Here is a 20,246-nt window from a genome sequence, read left to right on the forward strand (position 1 = left end):
AATCCACCTACAGCATGTATTTGGGAGGAAACCGGAGCACACCCACGTGACCACAGGGAGGACATGCAGACTCTGCACAGAAGGCATCCCAGCCGAGGATTGAACTGGAGAACCTCTTGCTGTGAGGTGGCAACACTAACCACTGCACCACCGTGGCTGCCCATCCTATGAGCAAATGTAATAGTTACAAAAAAAGCTTCTAAGAGATTAATGTATGTGAATCATGACCATCAGAATGAAAGAAAGAGAAAAATGCTTTTGGGTGTGAGTGAAGCTGCTGAACTCCTTTATGGAAATGCTTGAAAAACTGGTGCTAGGTCACATGTCTGTCCTCCACATAAGGGTGATGTACTTTTATGGCATAACAGACACCTTGACAACGAAATAACTGAGACTAAAGTTGTACAGGTGCTTCAAGTGAAATGATTGAGGTATAAAGTGCTACTTTCTATGTTAATGAAGAATCTCTTCCATTTAAAAAATAAGCGCAGTGAATACAGTGATTTCTTGCAATTTAAATGAGTTCTGAAACATTCAACAAAAGATCTGGCAGGAGTAAGAGCTCTAATAGAAGCAGCAGTGCCCGTAGGTGGAGGTCCCAAACAAAGAGGGACTTCCTTTTTTTTAATGGGATTGCAATGTCAGAAGGCTTAATAAATAGTACACAAAGGCGTTGTTGCTTACCCTCCATGAAGTCTATATTCCACACAATTTAACTAAAAACACCAGTGTATCACATGACATGCAAATTACTTTAGTTAGCTTATTAACATGAAAGCTATATACTCATACTCCTTTTTTAAAGGATCTATATATCTATAAACATTGATCACTTTAAACAACCTTTGTGTTACAATAAACATGTCATGGAATATTTACAAAAAATGACACATTTTAACAATGCAAATTTTCAGTTTACAGGTAAGTATATGGCTAGCTGCCTGTATTAGCCATTTTAAGCCTAGTCAATTATGATTTCAAAGCTAAGAATTAAACCCTGTACCTTGTGTCTATGAGGTAAGCACCTTAACCATTGCATCAACCTACTCTTCAATTCTAGAAAGGTTAGTATAGTGTAGTCATAATCCGAAGCTTTCACAGGTCTATCTATATTGGACATCTAGTCTTTCTTTTAAGACAGTTATTGCTGCGCTACTGTTTCATGTGGAGCAGAACATAAGAGTCTCTCTCTCTCTCTCTCTCTCTGCACTGTCCGCTATTACAGCTATGACTTTCTCTGTTTCCTCACAAGAGGTTACTTATGATCACTCTGGTTACTATTCTTCATGGAACTTTGACTTCAGTGTACTTGCCTTGTACAGATGCCTATGGCTTCTGCACAACTTACAATCTTCCCTACAAACTATGTAGGACCTTGATTCATCTGCTTCACCAGCTATTTCAGCTTCAGGCAGTGGGCTTTTCTGTGGCTTTTGTATTTTTTGTCAATAACTTGCATACTGTTTGCCTTCTGCAGTTTTCATTATGTGGTATTACTGTCTCTGCTGCTTCTCTTGTGGCACTTCCTTTTCTTTTATGCTGATTTGCATGCATCACTAACGTACCTGAAGTCAGCAGTCTGCATTTTATAATGCCACATACCTGAGATGAATCAGAAAGTCCAGTACAGTGATGAGTAAGCCCACATTCCGTTACCCTTCTTTTACTGGTGCTACTCTGCCCTTTTTTATACCGAATTTAAGCTGCCATGTTTGACCATTTGTCCAGTCTGGGCAAAAACTCTTCTCATTTCTGTACTCTCTCTCTCTCTCTCTCTCTCTCTATATATATATATATATGGGTCTACTTTAGCTCAACAAATTTACCTTTCACAGAAACTCAAAACTGCGAGACGACTTCAACGAAAGTCCATTTCTAAGAAGCCTCAGATTACTGACACTTGGTCATCAGGTGAAAAGAACTACAGGGAAAGAATTTAAATCCATGCAAGTGGGGGTCTTTGCCCCCATCCCCCTAACTAAATATATCAACTCTGAGATTGCACTACACTGGGGAAAAGGACAAAGTTGACCCTGGTGGCCAAGTGTTTTTTTTTTTACCCTGTAACACTGTCTCAGTGATCCAAGGCTTCGTAGAAATGGACTTTTGTTGAAGTCATCTCGCAGTTTTGAGTTTCGGTGAAAGGTAAATTCTTTGAACTAAAGTGGACCCATATATATATATATATATATATATATATATATATATATATATATATATGTATATATATATATATATATATATATATATATATATATATATATATATATATATATATATATATATATATATATATATAGGTTTACCTTCAAAATGTCGAATGCCATAATGTCTAATGTTCATTTGGTTGAAAAATAACATCTAAACCCAAAACATTGAATGATCAAAATGTCTAAAATCATTTAATTGAAAAAGCAATGAGATCACCTCTACTATTTTGCAGGGGGACTACACCACCCTGCACCCCCCATGTGGGGGGTTTGTGCCCCCACACCCCCCCTACTTAAATATACCAACTCCGATATCGCAGTACAGTACAGAAATGGGCAAATTTGATAAGTTCGACATTTTGAGTTTAGATTAATTTTATTTCAACATTTTGATCATTCAGTATAGTGCATTTAACCAAGTCATTTTCAACCATTTAGCATTCAACATTTTGAAGGTAAACCATATATATATATATATATATATATATATATATATACATATATATATAGGTTTACTATCACATTGTCGATCGCACTATGTGCGATCAACCAATGTGCGAAACTCGGGTAGCAGAATCGGAATTGCGATTATTGCATTGTCGAACCTTACAATAGCAAACATTCACTATAGCAAGGTTCGACAATGTAGTGCAGATCGCACTATAGTGGGGATCTGGAAATGTACCCTTTCCTCAGTGTAGTGCGATCTCAGAGTTTGTATATATATGTGGGAGGTATGGGGGTGCAGAGGGTTTTGCCCCCCCTGCAAAAACTGTTGTAGAATGTTGAGCAGATTTGAAGACATACTACTCGGTCTTTCCTGTTTTGACTATGGCTGTTCGAAAATGTCGATTCGATGTCCATAAAAAACACCATTCGACAATTTTATTGTTCAGTCATCTGTGTTCCGTGCAAACGCGTCAGCCACATCATCTTCCAACTAATTTACACTTGGACATATGATAGTAAACCATATAAATATATATATATATATATATATATATATATATATATATATATATATATATATTTATTTTTTTTTTTTGCATCCTCCTCACTGTATAACTTTGTAGCCCCAACACAGATCTAGCTATTTGTAGAGCGCAATGAACATATATTTGAAAATGTCAACACATGTAGAACCAGGTAAAACAAAGCTGAGTGGGCATCTAAAATAAGGACAATGAAGCTGTGCCCTGTGTACATCAAGGAGACCACCATGAGAAAAGAACTAAAGGGAGCAATTTTAAACCCATGCAAGTGGTGGGCATTGCCCCCACACCCTCCCTAGCTAAATATACCAACTCTGAGATCACACTACACTGGGGAAAAGGTCAAAGTTGACCCTGATGACCAGTGGTTCTTTACCTAGTAACACTGTATCAGTGATCCAAGGCTTCTCTGAAATGAACTTTTGTTGAAGTCGTCTCACATTTTTGAGTTTCGGTGAAAGGTAAATTCATTGATCTAAAGTAGACCCATATATATATATATATATTTTTTTTTTTTGTGTGTCCTCCACAGATCTATCTATTTGTAGAGCACAAAGAACATATATTTGAAAATGTCCACATGTGTAGATCCAGGTAAAACAAAGCTAAGTGGGCATCTAAAATAAGGGCAATGAAACTGTGTACATCAACATGTGCATGCAAAGAAAAACAAAATAAATGAAGTATATGACACATACAGGTCTGTAGCACTACCTGCCATATGCAGTACACATAAAACATCCAAAACCTCTAAATCTATAGTGAAGTGAGCATATACAAAAAGCAGTATCAGAGAAACATAGGTGCTTATGCAAACTGAGATTGCAGACCTAGGGAGGTGAGAGTAAATAGGAAAGGGTACCAAATAATTATACAGGGCAATTAGGCTGCAAAGAGCCCAGTCACAGGAGGACTCCATCAGGGATCAGTTCTGGGACCATTCCTTTTTGGCATCTACTTCTCTGAAATCAAGGCCAATGTCTAGGGCCTCTGGCTAACCAAATTTGCAGATGGTTGCAAATTGGGAGCAGTCATAGAATCCCTCACCATCACTAATTTTTACCAGGAAGGGTTGACATGTCAGAGCCATGGACTAAAACTAAATGCCAAGAAATGCCTAACAGCATCCTTTGCGGAGTTATCCATCCCTGATAGCTATCATATTGACAACACACCTCTAAGAGTCGACCCAGTAGTCAGGGACTTGAGGACACACATAGACAGTAATCTAGCCTTTGATCATCATGTGTCTACAGCTATAAGGAAATCATTCTATGCTGTGCATCTTATAAACAAAGGTATGTTATCTTGGCCCAAGGAGGTCATTGTTCCAATGTATTTGGCATTCATCAGACATATCATTGAGTACAATACCTCCCTAACCATGCACATCCAACAATTAGAATGTCCATAGAGGTTTCTCACTAAAATAATGCAGGGCATAAGTATCATGCCCTTTACAGACCACTTCAAGGCCTTATCCCCCCTGTATTCTGTATCTCACAGGCTGTTGAGGGGAGAGCTATACCTGGCCTAGACAGCATTGTCAGACTCCACTTTGATGGAACTCCTGCATATCCTCAAAACAAACAACAGTAGAATTACCCATTCTAAAGGCTTAAACCTTGCTTGTGATATCAATAGGATCTGCTGGAGAGAGAGAGTTATGTATCCCAGAGACTACCCCATCTCTAGAAAAGGCTCTCCATTCATGAGAAGCAGAGTTCCTCCTTAACCCACTTCAGGTATAACTTGGAAAATTGTATGGGAAAAGGAAAAGAAATTCATATCTGGTTTTGCACCAGTGTCTCTAATGAACATGGGCAGCCTGTAAAGGTTTCGTCTCTCAGGTCCCTGCTTGTAACTTTGTCATCTCCAAAGCCCCTGCTTACACTTATCAAGAATTCTAGAACTTGTCAGAGATTTGGGATGCATGGCCAGGCTTAAAAAGGCCCCAGTGATCATTAGCCTAGTACACACCTATGAACTTGTGAACGTATAACTGTGCAGCACTGTTAGGACCATTAGACTTCCTGAACCCAAGCGGTAACTCTGCTGCTACCTTCTTCCACAACAAAACAGGTCATCTGGCCATCTCTGACTCAGGCCACAAAATCATGAGTCACATTCATCTATTAGCCAGAGAACCTCAGTAGGCAGATCCTCAGACACACTGATACAATGAGCTTAACCCCTCAGTGGTCCACACAGGTGGATGTCAACATTCTTGAGAAGGCAGAACATTATCAATGCCCTATTCTCTCCAGACACATGTCTGCAAACCACCATGCAGACATGGCACAGTTGTTCTCCTGAACTTCAGTACAGCTATTAAATGCAATATGAGCAGGTTATTTAATTGCCATTAGCTATTGGATGCATGATAAAATACCAGAGGTGTAACACTCACTCATTTCTGGCTGAAGTGCACATTGCTACATCATCTTGAACCTAAGAAATAAAGCCAACTTACTGTTTTTTTTATCTGGAATCAAACTAGCTTTTAATTTGCACCTTGGAGTGAAACTCCTTAGATCTTTGTTGTGACTTTGCCCTGGAGGGATGGTGAATATAGTTGCTGGCTGTTGTTTTACTAGACGAAGGTTTCCTGTGGTTTCTGCGACTGACTGGTTTTGCTGTACAATGAGCTACCTTGCTTAGCTTTACACTGACATGAGCTGTTTAGCATGACTTGGAGACATTTTTGGCTGAGGTGCATACTGCTATATCACCTTGGGCTCACAGAAGAAGACGTTGGCCTAGTGCCTTTTCATCGTATATCAACCTAGCTGTGCCACTTACAGTGCTACTGTCTGCAATTGCACATCTTTTCCACTCCAGTAACCCTTTTCTGTGATTCTGCAAACATAGGTGAGCTATGCACCACTTCATTTAACTTACATCCTGAATTACTAAGCTCTATTTAATATTTACAGTCGAAATTCTATGCTTACATCACAAGTCTGTATTTGATGGCATGCTCTATTCTGGTGAAACCCATAGTCTACTGCTGTTTTTATGACTGATTACAAACAAATAAGTTAAAATCACAGAGAGTGTGACTTGTCATGCTACTTAATCTGATTAGTTACATTTAAAAAGCTTGTTCCATACAAATTTAGTACTGTTGTCTTATTTATATATAGTGGAAATTGTTATCTGCTGATTGTTCACCTGATTGTTGCACTTTAATAACCTAGCTCCACAGAGGTTCATACTATTGCCCTCCTACATATTGTGAACATTATTGTCTGTTTATTAATTTATTGTCTGCACTTTGTTTACGTCACTGAAATTAGCACTGGTCTTTTGCTGACTGCACTGCAATTGTCTGTACTTCAGTTGTGTGTGTCACTGAAATCTGCACTGCTCTTCTGTTGAATGTACATTTGATAATTTTTATCACTGAAATAAACACTGTTGTTCTCTTCCAGTTTAAATACACTGAGTGCCTGTTCGAGGGACTGATTTTTATTTTTATTTTATTTTTTGTCTTTACTTTGCCAACTACACTTCAGTTCCCATCACTGGAATTAAACGTTAGTCATTTGCATGTTTGGCTTACCACTTTTGTTTTACTCCCTTACTACTACATAGACTGCCCATCTCTGGGGGCTCTCTTTTACCTTGCCAAAATGATACCAGACTAGTTTCATCCATCTACAAAGAGTGCCTGTGCAAGGAGATTACTTTTATTAATACCTTGTGAAATTGATAGCAGACTGCTTTAGCCAATTGCTGTAGCTGATAGCAAGCTAGTTTTAGCTGTTTGCTATATGCTGCACTATAACACTGTATGCTGATGATATATACTGACTCTGTATAGTGGCTTTATCCTGTACTGCTTTACTAGTTGTTGTCTAAACATCTGCATTTGTATACTGATTGCTGTTTACCTATGGTAAAGCACTTTCTTATCTTTAATATTACTGTTGTATTCTGCTGTTATTGTTTACATTCTGAACCTCTGTCACCATGGGACCACAGTCTGTCCTTACTTCATCTGTTGCCATAATGGTATCACTAGACAACTTGAAGCAATGTAGAAACCTCCTTGTGGTCATTGACAATCCCTTATTGCCGTATGATCCGGAATCCACTTGAGAGGTATAAGTACACAACCAAACTGGATGCCCTTATGTCACTCACTGTGGTGGTCAGCAAGCAGAATACTCCCACATCACTGCAATCTGACACAAACACTATACCCACATGTGCTGAGATACTACAAAATTCCCTTCTTAAGCTACCTAGGCAATGCCCCAGTTGGCACAGACTTCAGCAACATACTCATACCTATCCACAATACACACAAGACATTATATTGAACTCCTGGATAGTCTAGTGTAAGTAAATATGTCCAGTTACCACATCACTGCTAACTATAGAGCCCCATCCCTTTTCCCACTGCCCACTGCCCACGGCACCTAGTTAACAAATTAGAGTCTTTAACTGTAGAACCTAATGTAATCATTCTCATGATTTTAAATTACCTGCCCATCATCTGGTAAGATACACTGCAAACAACACAGATGCACAGCCATTCTTTAACTTTATAAAGGCCAACTCTGTTGAGCACCCTAGTATCCTCTGCTGCCAGAAGATTCGGTCTGCTTGACCTTGTTGTCATCAGTAATAATACCAGTCTGCTCCATTTTTCTGACCATCATGCCAATATTTATACCTAAGACCTTATTACAAGTGTACATACAAGGATTATATCAATGTAAACCTGCTAGCACTCTTTAAAATGTCCCCCACCCCCTGTAACATATCCCACTGACTTTTATTTCCACTTTGATTCCTTCATTTAAATATCTTTTCTCATCCACCACAAGCATGATGACAAATATAACAGCAATCAATTGAAGAAAAAACATACGGCACTAAGAAATAAACTCATATCCCATTGTACAAATGAACTCAAAAAAGTCTTGAACAACTCTGGCACAGGATCAAAACTTGCAAGGCTAGTTTCAAATTGAATATTGCTTTCTGAGGTGTTCATAAAGCCTTCTTTAACAATGTTAGAAGTCTCAGAAGTAGCAGTCAGTGCATGGGACTGAACTCAAATGGTACCACCTGTTCCAGCTCTTAGTACATTATCAATATACTCACAGATAAATCCATTCCCTACTTGTCACCCTTACTGCTCCATCTCTGCCACTCCTGCAAGTACCTCTGAATAGGTCTTAAATACTCTCCCTCTCTCTCCTCATTAAAAAGAAAAAAAAGTACTAGCTCTATGGGTTTGGAACTTGCAACTAGCTCTAAACAGATCATAAATACCCTCTCCAAAACCATGAATTCTAGCTTTGCAGGCCTGGAAAATGGGCCAGGATTGCACTGTGTTTTACTATAATTTGTTGGCATGACAGAAGGCTTTCACAGACCATCTCAACATGTATTTGATAATAATATTGCAGAGAACTGGAGAGTGTTTGAGCAAGAGTATGATGTTTTCATACAAGCTGCATTTTCTGACAAAGATGACCGTACAAAGGCATTTATTGTGCTTAATTTAGCTGGTTCAGAAGCCATAGAAAGACAGCATTCATTTGTGTATGGACCCACTGTGTTTGCAGGAGAGGGGGAGAACCATCATATAGTGGTACCGGCTGAAGCAAGGGAAGACCTTGAGTGCTTAAAATTTAAATTTAGAGAAATTTGTAACCCCAAATGAATATTACAATGGAAAGGCACTTATTTTACACAAGGGATCAAAAGCCTGGTGAAACTTTTGCAGCATATATAACTAACTTGAGAAACAAAGCTAAAACCTGCAGATATGGTGATTTAAGGGATGAGTTGATAAAAAACAGGCTTGTGTGTGGTATTAAAGTTTGCCACTGAAGCCAAAAACAGGTATCATCACTGTATAGCCCTCAAACAACTCAACTGGCCAGAGTTCCCTCAACTACTCCTACTAAACCAACTTATAGTTGCACATAAACTCTACTATCTGCCTGAGAAAACTCCTGCCCTCAGACAACTGATTCTGCCTTACACCCCAGCTAGAAAACTTAGATCTGCACACCGTAACCAAATAAGCATCACTAAACACAAAAATGAGACTGGCAAATCCCTCTTTGCCTGCTCCATAGCCAAAAGCTGGAAGTCCCTCCCAGATCAAATAACCTCTACTCACCAGTTCAAAAAACTCCTCAAAGCCCACTACACAAAAGACTGGCTATGTCCATGTTACCCCCCCCCCCAGGTTAGAACAAATATCTCTCCAAAGTGATAACTCAAAAGATTGAAGCATGTTTTCATTAACCAATGTTTTTCTACACGTATCATGTTTTGATACTCACTGTATTAAACACTGTAAAATGAACTTCTGCTATATTTATAATGTCAATACTAGTTAATAGAAAATTTGTGTATTTTGTAATTATAGCTTGTTAATCTGATACCACTGTAATGTACTTTATTGTAGCTTTTCTCCCCAGGCCTCTGCTGAAAATGGACCTGTGTCCAGTCGGACTTTCCCGGTAAACAAATGTAAAATGAAAATAAAAATAAAATTAAAATTAAAAATGATGCTGTGAGAAAGATTTTGCTTTGTGACAGTGATTTAACTTTGAATAAGGCCATTGAGATTTGTCAGATATATGGGCACACAGAAAAGCACACAAATATGCTTACAAATGAGAAATGCATGCTTCCAGTATCTTCTAGTGCTAACGTTGATAGTATGCAGCACATGGTTAAAAGAAACAGGCCCAAGCACATGTGAGTGTTGCAGGATCTGCAGCAGCTCCCTAGTAAACCCCACAGCTTTCTAGCAAATTCTCATTTGACTTTGAATGTAATACTTTGTATTCTGATCTCCTGTTGTTTTTTGTCATAACTACCCTCTATGGAGCTTTTCTCCCCGGGCCTCTACTGAAAATGGACATGTATCCAGTTAGACTAGCCCGGTCAACAAATGTAAAATAAAATAAAATAAAATAAATTCCAGAGCATGCACAGTCTCAGTGAAGCACAAGGGTGAGTCAGCAAACTCAAAGCATGCACCCTCACCTAGTCTTATAGTCAACTGTCATAATTGCGGTGGTAATCATGTGTCTACAAGAGAAAAGTGCTTAGCTTTCAGTCAACAATGCCACAGATGTAAAAAGTGGAATCATTTCCAAATATTTTGTAAATCAAAAGAGGTTCATTCTTTTATTGAAGGAAAACATTCAAAGAGACAAGTTGATGAAAGCTATGACCCTCCTTTTTATGTTGATGGTATGTCTGTGCTTAATGAAACACTCAGTGCAGTAGATTTATGGGCAAAGAATGAAGTATTGTGTACTGTTAGAATAAATGGAAGACCCATAGAGCTCAAAGGTGACACAGGTTGAAAGTGCAATGTTATGTCAGCAGAAACATTTGATAGAGTATGTGCTGGTGAGACGCTTGATTTGGCAAATGTGTGAAGCTTGTTGCTTGTAGTGGTGAAGGAATTCACACTGAAGGTTCAGTAGTGCTTTCATGTTACACTGCTGGGAAGAGCTATGACTTGCAATTTTATGTAGTCAAAAGACACATACAGTCATTATTTGGCCTCATAGATGGTCTGAAAATGGGACTGCTTTCATTTAATAAGGAAGTCACCATGTAAGCTTAAAAGACCACTGTTCTAATTTTGCCCAGTCTATTTTCTCTACCTATGCCGATCTTTTCAAACACAAACTAGGCAAACTCCCAGTTATGTACTCCATGAAGTTACACCCTGAAGTCAGCCCAGTTGTCAGACCAGCCCAGAAAGTTCCAGTAGCTATGCAGAACAGAGTCAAGGCTGAGCTAGACAAAATGGTGCAGCAAGGTGTGATTTGTCCAGTTGACAAACCAACAGAATGGGTATCTTCCATGGTGGTGGCTCATAAGATAAGCTCAGGTGATATCAGAATATGTATTCTTCCAAGAGATTTGAACAAAACACTGAAAAGACCTCACATTCCAATGCGTACAGTCAATCAAGTCACTGTTCTTATGCCAAATGCCACCTTTTTTTTCTGTTTTGGATGCAGAGTTCATTTTGGCAAATTTTGCTTGACTGAAAATCCTCATTGCTGACCACTTTCAGTACTCCTTTTGGCAGGTACAGATTTTTGAGAATGGCATTTGGGATACATTCTGCCATTGAAGTCTTCCAGTGTGCAATGGAACAATTTTTTTCTGGCTATCCATGTGTTATTGTAGTAGATGTTAGGTAGGATGTAATGGTGAAGCTGAGCATGATAGAAACCTCAAGAAAGTTCTGGAAAGAACATGTGAAGTGAATCTTCGGCTGAATCCTCATAAGTGCAAGCTCAGGCTGTGAGAAGTTATTTATTTTGGTGACTTGTTTTCCAGTTCAGGCTTATGACCAGATCCTTTCAAGCAAACTGCTATTCTTGAGATGCCAGCTCCAGACAATGTTCAAGCCTCACAACATTTTCTTGGCATGGTTAACTATCTAGGCAAGATCATTCAAAACCTGAGGCAACTTTTAGCACTGCTGAGTGAGTTGACACCCAAAAAAGTATCCTAGTCCTGGCCAGAACAACACCAAAGAGCATTTGATGTCCTGAAACAGAGAACTGCCAGTCCACCAACTCTGAGATACTATGATGCTCACAAACCAGTTACTCTTTCTTGTGATGCTTTGAAGTTTGATCTTGGTGCAGTCATTCTTCAAGAGGATAGAATCCAGAACTCTAACCCAGACCAAGATGCAGTATGCGCAGATTGAGAAAGAGCTCTTGGCAACTGTGTTTGCATGTTCGAAGTTCCATGATTATACTTATGGCTACCCAATTCAAACTGAAATTAATCACCAACTTCTGGTCACTATTTTGAGAAAGTTTATGCATACAGCTCCTGCCAGATTGCAGTGTATGATGTTAAAATTGCAAAAGTACAATTTCAATCTTGCCTACACAAAAGGCAAACTTCTTTATCGTGTTGATACTCTATCCAGATCGCCCAGAAATACCACAGCACAGCATGAAAATGAAAAACTTGATTTTGAAGTCATGGCCACCCAGGGACTGATTCTACCAAAAGAAGGGCCAGAGGACTAGTATTGTGGCCTTTTATGTCAAAGGACATTGAGAGAGTACTTTCATCTTGTTCTGTATGTAATAGTACTAAGCCACATCAACAAAAAGAAGCACTTCAGCTAAACCAGATTCCTGAACTACCTTGGTCGACAGTAGCCACTGATATCTTCGAGTGGAATGGTCAAAATTACTTGGTGTTAGTAGACTCTTAATCAAATTGGATCAAGACTGGCCTACTTCCTGATCTAGCATCCAGTACTGTCATTACTAAGTTGAAGCATCATTTTGCAGTTCATGGTAGTCTGCACAAAGTAATTTCTGACAATGGTACATAGTTTACAAGCCAGCAGTTCAAGAGATTTGCTGACGAGTGGGACTTTATTCATGTTATGAGTAGCCCTGAGTACTCACAGTCAAATGGCTTGGCAGAACGTGCAGTTCAAAGTGTGAAACAGGTATTGGAGAAGTCAATATGAGACAATAGCAATGTTTTTCTGAATCTGCTGAATCTCAGAAATATTCCTTGTGGTAAACATCTTGGTTCACCTGCACAAAGGCTTTTGTCGAGACAAACCAGAACCACACTACCAGTTAGTAGCAATCTGTTGGTTCTCTGTGCTAAGAACAACAAAGCAGTGAGTGCTCAACTTATGAAAAGGTGTTTGTCCCAGAAGTTCTATTATGATAAGTCCGGCAAACTTCTCAATCCATTACAAGAAGGGGAGATAGTGAGGATACAGACATCCAAAAGTTTTGATCAGATTGGAGTTGTGAAAAGTGTATGCCCAGAGCCGAGATAGTGCATTGTGGAATCACAAGGAGTTGAATTTTAGTGGAATCAGAAACATTTAGTACTGGTGTCCGAGCCTGTATTGTAGCACCTTGTCGGTGAAAAAGACTCAAGATCTCAGAGGGAGTTATCCAGTGTTCCAGTTCTAGAGGGCATTCCAGCAAATATCCCAGTTCCTGAGAAGATTCTTGAAACTCCTGAAACAGATTGTTCACCAATGACTGTTCCTGTTGCTAAACCCAATCCTAATTGCTATATCATTAGATCAGGTCACATTTCCAGACCATGTTCCAGATACACGGTAACGTGGACATGAACGTTGTGTTTATTTCTCAGTGTCTGTATAATTGCATGTCCTTTTCAGATGTCATTTTATTGTGGTCAAATCACTAAAGAGGGAGGATGTAGATCAGCATGTATGTATACCTTTAAGAAGCTTTCCATGGGCTTGTACATGTTTATAAATACTGAGCACATGCGAGCCAGACTGCCATTTTGTAGAGAGCTGTAGAGATGTAAGTGTGCATATATGTAATGGTCTGTCAGTTAATCAGTTTGTTTATATTTTATGTTGCTGCTATCCATCCTGATGTGTTTCTATATAATAAAGCATATAAACAAAGTACCCCATCTGTTCGTCTTGATTCATAACATAGGACGAGCAACATCTGTGTCTTAAAACCACTTGTAGGATCATAAGGGAACACAGAATAAAAATAAACATCAGAAAGTTGTGTTAAGACCTCCCTCTCATAGATATTATGGTCTGAAATCACTGTTTCTCCCCTTTTATGTGCAGTACTCAAACTAATACTAGAATTTATGCTGATGGTGTTTAGTACTTTATGCTGTTCATAAAAAAATATTATGAAAATTTTTAAATATAGTGTGGTGTTAATTAACTACCTTTTCAAACACCTGAATTTCAAACATTTTACTATGGGGTGCTAAGGTGGGGAGAAAGTACTTTTTCTTTTTTTTAACACCCTTATTAAATTATCACTTAAGACACAGGTAACATAAATTAACAGAAAAGAAAACAAAGCATATTAACATTTTCCCATTTACATACATTACACATCACATATCTTTTTTCTTTGTAATTATCATCACACTAACATTACATACATTGCCAAATTCCTACCTTCCTTCAACTTCACTCCTCCTCTTCCTGAACGTTATTATGCATGTATTGTTCCCACAATTTTCATTTACTTCTAATTAATTTGCTCCTTCCCTTTTGTAAAGATCCCTCTAACAGTTCTTTTATTTATTTTATAATATTTTATTTCTTTTATAATAAAAATACCAACTGCCTATTCTACCTCTTCACCTCTGTGAATTCTATGTTTTCATTCCACCCTTGACTCAATGCCCTGCCTCTATCCCCTGTGGCTACTTACCTTGTGTTTCTACTCCTACCCTTACTGATTGTTTTTCATAGCCCATGTCTTTGGTCTTCCTTTATTGGCTCTTTCTGGTCTAACTTGATTGTACCTGTCCCCTCCCCCCACTCAACTTTCTCCCCTCTGTCTCCCTTGCCTTGTCCCTCTTCCCTTCTTCTTGTCTTCTTCCCACCCTTGAAACTATATAGTGACGCCAGTAGAGCTAGGCGCCATTATTAAATCATCCTCTGGCCCCTTCCAGTACAGGTAGTGTCTTCAGTTGCTGGCTCCATTCGTGGGTGAGTGTTTTTTGACTGTATCTCGTTATTGTACTGTGTTTATGCCCTATGTATGTTTGCTGCTCAGCTACAGCTTTGTAGAGCTATTGTATATATTTGTCTGTTTGTCTGGCCTTTTTAACTCAGCCCTGACACATATCCCATCAGCAGTTTGCTGAACGTTCCCAATGTGTATCTCTATATTTAGTTAGCTGCATTCAGTCATTGTAATGTGTTTAGCCCCTAATATGTATGCCGCTTAGCTACAGCTGTGTAGAACTGCTGCATACACTGACTGTTTGTCGGCGTTCTTTACTTAGCCCTGAACCACATCTCTTCAACAATTATCAAAGCGTTCCCAAGATCAGCCTGCATAATATCATTTTAGTAGCCTCCTTTATTTTTCTTTTTAATTGTTGTGCCACATTCCCCGCCTCACTTGGAGCAATGCAACTGCTTTCTATATGAAACACTAAACTGGAAATGCTCAACCAGCATTTTGGCGACAAAGCTTACCAGTTTTAGATAAGTTGAAGCCTCAAAGTGGCTATTTTACTTGTTCTGCTATATCTGAGGTATTTCCCTGATACAAAAGGTTGTCTGCCCATTATAATGTATGCACTGAACCCATTCTATTGCAAGCAAATAGACTAGTTTAAGGTCCTATACGTTATACTGAGATTGGACATTTTTTTAAATTGTTACCACATATTCCTGCCTCATTTGTAAGTGTCACAGCTGCTTTTCTCTTGAAATGCTCAACCTGCTTAGATATGAATTAACGTGCCCCACTAGTTTGAACTTTTCATGCTGTGGTATGTCAATGCATAAACTCAGAGTGCTATAATTATTAAGTGAGAGGATAGGATTTATGAGCAGTTTGTTTGTTCTATTTTTGCCTATATCTGACAGACTGTGTTTATTACAACTGTAACTGCTTCCTCACGCAGAGTTTATGTCCTAAACTGTTGGTTAACCTGTATAGTGCAATGTACATATTTTACTGAAGTATGAATGCTGCCCTACTCTGTATTTAAATGCAATCATTTGGTATTTATGTATTACTCAGTACTGCTTTATTTTGTTTAATGCAAAACACTGTTTATAGTCCAAGTGTAATGTACTGCGGTACTGAAGTTCCTTCTGTTCCTAATTAATTTAATGTAATTATCCTTATCCCCCCCAGTCTTCCCATACTCTACACTTCCTACAAACTCACACCCTCACTACATACCACCCCTAGGCTACCCCATACTGCATAAACTATACTACCCCATTGCAGTCCTTTCCCTCTCAATGGCTGTTTTCTCTGCCATCATAGTAGTAATAATACCTTTCTTTTCCTTTTACAGCTTGCTATTAATACGTTCAAGCTACCCTAGACATCCTACTTGTGCTACATAGTACCCTGGTTCCCTACCTGTAAGAACCATCACAGGGATCAGGCGGTGCATTGGAAAACTGTCCTGCCTCCCCACAAGAACCAAAAAATCAAACAAGTGTATGTACCATACTGCATAGTCATTTTGTGCCACTGGTTGATGTTTTTGACGCGGCGTGCGCTAGCCAGCAGCCCAGCACCGACCCAGCCTCTCTTGGATCCATAGACTCATCCCTTCCTTTCCTCCCAGTGCTGCTCCAAATATCTGTAATTAGCCACTTTTTCAGCAGGTGGCAGCATCCATCCATTAACTGACTTCTACTTCAATCTTCATTAAGCTCAGTACTTTTTAATTAAACCTCCAGCTGCCTATGCTACCTCTTCAACCCTGGGAATTCTATGTTTTCATTACACCATTGACTCACTGCCTTGCCCGTATCACCTGTGGCTAGTTACCTTGTGTTTCTACTCCTACCCTTACTGATTGTTTTTCATAGCCCACGTCTTTGGTCTTCCTTTCTTGGCCTGCGGGCTCACTCCGCTCCCCTACCCTGCCCCCACTTTCCACTTGCCCACACTACTTCTACATTTAAGCCCCACTAACCACACCCAATCCAATTAGCTTCAATCTTTCCCCACCCCTTACTCCTCAGCTCCACCCCCTACCACCTCATAACATCTAGCCTAACCCTTTCACAGCCATACCATACTCCATTCACATCAATCACTCATCCCAACTAAAACCCTAAACTACAGCAATGCTGACAAAACCATCCTCACTTGTAACCCATCTACTACTACTACTTAGTTTATCCTATCTAACCTACACCACCAAACCCTTTAACACTATTCACTCCCCCCACTTTCATACAACCAGTTCAATCCCTAATCAACACCAACACTCTTCTACCTTCATAAGCCCTCATCTATACTTCTGCAACCTCTCCCTACTCTTCCCCTTCAAAGTATTTCCCACCGACAAGTTTACTACTCTAACCCTACCTAGCACTACTTATACAAAACATACACCCTCAAACTATACACAAAACATTCCAATCACCCCTATTTTCATCTTCACCAACTTATCATCACCCTTCCCTCTGGTGACATACACCCCAACCCTGTTCCGTCTCCCATCAACTCATCAACCAACCCCTCTTCCAACCCTTCATCTGTAAAAAAACCCTCCTTCTCAGCATTAAATGCTCAAAGTATATGTAACAAAATCCCCAACCTTCATGTCTGGCTTTTCCATAACCATCCTGGCATATTGTCAATCTCTGAAACATGGCTAAAACCCTCCATAAAAGATTCTGAAATAACTCCCCTCAACTATAATATCATCAGGAAAGACAAAACCCATAAAAAAGGAGGCGAAGTTGCTCTACTCTATTCCACTTCCCTTTCAGTTACTTCATATTCTAAGCCTATTTCCCAATTTGCCAGTGCTGAATTACTTCTAGCCCTACTCCACCTAAACAAGCATAAAACCATATGCTTAGCCTCCCTCTACATCCCTCCTGGTGACAATATACCTACTCTTGAAGACATACTCTCTTGGCTCTCCACCAATATTACAAATGAGACTTTTATCCTAGGCGACGTTAATATTAACTGGTCCCCTGTCCAATGCCCCACAAACCCCCTAAATATAAACCTCTACAACTTCCATCAGCTCATCAACTCTATAACCAGGCCATCAAAGGACTATTCCTCTGGAAGCACCGTAGACTGGATTCTAGTATCACACCCACACCTTATCTCCACTAGTGGTACCCTCCCTGACTCTTTCAATGACCACTTTCCTACTTTCGCTCACCGTCACTCTCCCTCCCTACAGCTGCCACATACCACCATCTCTATACGCTCCTTAAAAAACTTCAACCCCAACACCTTCTCTGACTTACTTAAACAATTCAACTGGAGTCCTCTGAATCCTCTTCCTCTAGATGAAGCTGTCACTTATTTTAATACAACATTTCTAAACTGATTAGACACCTTGGCCCCCCTGAGAACTAAAAGAATTAGGAGCAAAACCATCCCCTGGCTAACCAAAGATACCTTAGCTGTCATGCGCCTCCGTGATAAAGCCTTGAAGAACCACTATAAAAACAAAACCCCAGCCACCCTAAATGAATACAAAATACTCCCTAACAGAGTTAAAAAAAACTCATCACTTCCGACCGCAAATTTTACTATATCACCCTCCAAAACAATCACAAGACTAACCCAAAAAAATTCTGGGATAGTATCTCCTCCATCTTCAACCCCGGCAGAAAGGAATATCCACACCCTGAACATAATGCTTCTGATACCGACCTAGCCTCCCAATTTAACGACTTTTTCATCGACTCCATATCCAAATTAACATCATCCTTCACAAATAACTCCACTCATCCAGCTACAATTCCCACTATCCCCCCCTCCTCAGGTACTTCCACCTCCCACCTTCCTCTCTTCTCTCTCAAACCCATACCTGTATCAACTATAAAAAAACTCCTTCTAAAATTAAAACCATGCTCTAATGCCCCTGATAATATCCCTTCCTTCTTCCTAAAGACAGCTGCTGAAGCCATTGCCTTCCCCATCTGTATTCTTATAAACTGGTCAATCCAAGAAGGCTATGTACCCCAAATTTAGAAAAAAGCCTACATTATTCCCATCCACAAAGGTTGAAACAATAATAACATCTCCAACTTTAGACCTATCGCCATCTTATCTCTCATCTCTAAACTACTTGAAAAATGTATCCACATACAATTATTACCCTACCTCATCGACAGTCACCTACTAACCCCAACACAACATGGATTCAGATCTGGTCACAGCACTACTACAGCACTACTCTCCTTCCTTAAAACAGTGAATAAAGCCCGAGACTCCAGCTGTATTGTTTCCACCCTCCTCCTAGACCTTTCTAAGGCTTTCAATACCATCTCCCGCTCCCTCCTTCTGACCAAACTCTCTAATCTACACCTTTCACCCACTTCTATCAACTGATTTACCAGTTACCTTTCCAACAGGCAGCAATCTGTCAAATGGAAGAAATCCACTTCCTCATTCCTCAACACTGTCACTGGTGTACCCCAGGGTTCTATATTAGGTCCCTTACTTTTCAACATTTTCATTAATGACTTCCACAACACTATCCCTAATGCTAAAATCATCCAAAATGCAGATGATTCAACAATTATCTGTGCTGCTAACTCCATTCCCGCCCTTATAAAACTAACCCAAGATGCCTTCTCAACCACCAAACAATGGATGCTAGATAACCATCTAGCTCTCAGTCCATCAAAAACCAAACTCATGATATTCACCCCATCCAAAAGCATAACTATCGACATAAATTCATTCTTCATAACCAGTCACAACAACACTTCCTTTGAAATTGTTTCCAGTGCTAAACTGTTAGGAGCTCTCATCGATAATCAGCTTAAATATGATACCCATATACAAACAAACATTAAAAAAACACACCAGAAACTTGGTATGTTCTATCGACATATTCGCTTCCTCACCCCATCCACTAGATTCCTCCTCTCTACCACATACCTCATCCCTTCTCTCCTTTATGGTGCCCCACTCCTAACCAATCTACAATCCTCTATTTAAACAAAACTCTCCTCCTGCTATAATAAAATTGCCAAATTCACCACTGGGCACAGATCCTCTTCCCATCACTGTATCGCCCTCCACAAACTAAATTAGCTAGAGCTTCCCAACTACCTTATCTACACTCAGCTAACCTATGCTCATAAGCTCATTTTCAAGCCCTCCCTCTGCTCCTCCCTTGCCTCAACCTTCACTATGCACCTACCTAGCAGACCCCTAAGAACCAACACTCAAAACCTGATTGAACTCCACAAACCTGCCCGTCCAGCAGGCAAACTCTTCCTCTCTTTTTCCCTAGCCCACGCCAGGAACTCCCTCCCACCTCATATTCGCAGCACCTGCAGCCTCCCCACCTTTAAAACTCTCCTCCACTCACACTTAACATCTCTCTGGGAATGCTCATGTTCCCATCCTGCATAACATCCCCAACTACTACCTTACCCCCTTAGCCTACAATCACATCTCCCCTATGGGAACATACATATTGTAAATAACTGCTTATGTTTAATTCATTTGTATATACCTACTCACTATTGTCTTTGATTTAACATCTATTTTAG

Source organism: Protopterus annectens, chromosome 1.part0 (assembly GCF_019279795.1).
Source record: "Protopterus annectens isolate FY-2018-M chromosome 1.part0, PAN1.0, whole genome shotgun sequence".
Lineage (NCBI taxonomy): Eukaryota > Metazoa > Chordata > Ceratodontiformes > Protopteridae > Protopterus > Protopterus annectens.